The following is a 1,863-nucleotide window of genomic DNA, read 5'->3' as shown; positions in this document are numbered from 1 at the left end:
TCCTCAGTTTCTTTAACGTGCTGAAATGCCTTTGGACTCTTCAGTTAGGGGTTATCTGACATATGATGCTTCCAGATTTAATTGTCCACTCTTGATTTTCAAGTGTCTCCAGCACAAGTGCTCCATGGAATGTTATGCTCCTTTTGGAAATATTGAAACAGTCCACTGCCCTCATTTCCCAAATGAACAAACTGAGGTTATTAATTAATATATAAATCATACAACTAGAACCCAGGTTTCTTAGTTCTCACTTTTATGCTTTCTGTCACACACTGCACTGCATTACAGTACAGGACAAAGATTACATTTTTTCTTATGGGGTAAGTGCTTTCATAGAGAAGTGTAAAGATTTAAGAAAGTTAAATCCCTCAAGATCTTAGATTTGCATCTTTTTTGGATAAAACATAAGACAAGATGGAATAATTATATTTTGCCTTATGCACTTCATGAGAGGGAATCTACATTGATAAAGGTAAAAATAATCAACTTAAAATTTAACTAAGCTTCATTGACAGTGGGCTCATCTGAGCTTCAAGTTGTGGCCTAAAAGCCACCTTCTCAGAGCACCTATCTTAGAATTTTCTAGATAACATTGCACATCCCCAGCCCATCAACCAGGCTTGGTGCTCTGTAGACCCCCTTCCTGTTTTACTTGCCTCCATAAACATATCGTATTCTGACACAGTACATGTGTTGCCTATTTACCATCTATCTCCTTCCGCAGTAGAAAAAGTTCAGGGCTATTTGCAGTTGTTCTCCAACGTATACTCAGCACCTAGAATGGTACCTGGCATATTGTGGTCACTCAATAAATATGTTTAAATTTATAGATGTATTTTTTATTTGTCTCATGTAACTCATATGAATTTGAGTACAATAGTTGACTTCCAAAGAAATGCAGTTTCACTATGTTGTTTGGAAAGCATCATATAACATGATAAGTAACTTGTTTGCTAAATCTAATCATATACCTGGTATTCAGAGAATATGAAATAAAAATAAGTCTGGTGCTTGCTTCAGCAGCACATATACTAAAATTGGAATGATATAGAGAAGATAAGCATGGCCCCTGCACAGGGATGACACACAAATTTGTGAAGCATTCCATATTTTTCTGCACATGTATCCCAGAACTTAAAGTGAAATAAATAATAATAGTAATAAGTCTGGCTACTATATAGAGTTTTCAGAGCATGATCTCAGAAGAGATGTGAAATAGGTAAATTGATCTCTAAGTTCTTTTTTACATAAAATATTCCCAGTAACCTCCTACTTTCTCCTAGTTGCATAATTCTCTTACTTCTAAAAGTGACTCCATATACCTTCTTTGGAAATATTCTATTTTTAGTACATTTTAATACTCCACTCTGCTTTACATTTTGCCTAACTGGTCCTGGTCGTGGCCTTTTAGAGTCCTCTTTTCTCCTAAATAAAGCTAGAAAACCTCCATCACCCTGATTACATGGTTTGCTCAGATGTGCTTGCTGAATTTCATAACCTCACTCACCCTTGTAAACTGGTGAGGATGTATTCATGAGCATGGAATACGTTTTTATCCTTAAAACCACATTCATGGCAGAGAACACACACCAAAGCAAGAGTTTTCTTAATCTCTTGCTCAATTCAATATTTTAGAAAATGTAAAAATAGTGTCAGGTGATTTCATTACAATATTGGGGAAAACACCTCTATCTATGATCATCTTCTATCCCTAAATCTCATTTCTATTCAAATAAAAATCAGATTATCCCAAAGTGGCTGGACCAGAAAAGGTTTCTATTTCAAGTTAATTCAGACAGATACTCTGTTTACTCTCCCTGGTTCTAATACATGTTCTGTAACCACCTATCTATATGAAGGGAG

The 1,863-nt window shown here is 35.5% G+C and overlaps 1 non-coding gene across 1 annotated transcript; it reads left to right on the top strand.

Moving 5' to 3' along the window:
• Positions 1 to 1,007: 1,007 nt before the first annotated feature.
• On the top strand, positions 1,008 to 1,114 carry LOC112627154. The gene has a single exon (XR_003120024.1). It is a non-coding gene; the product is annotated as a U6 spliceosomal RNA (small nuclear RNA).
• The last annotated feature ends 749 nt before the right edge of the window (positions 1,115 to 1,863 follow it).

Source organism: Theropithecus gelada, chromosome 6 (assembly GCF_003255815.1).
Source record: "Theropithecus gelada isolate Dixy chromosome 6, Tgel_1.0, whole genome shotgun sequence".
NCBI lineage: Eukaryota > Metazoa > Chordata > Mammalia > Primates > Cercopithecidae > Theropithecus > Theropithecus gelada.
Note: the sequence above shows the minus strand (reverse complement) of the source record. Positions and strands in the feature narration are given on the sequence as shown.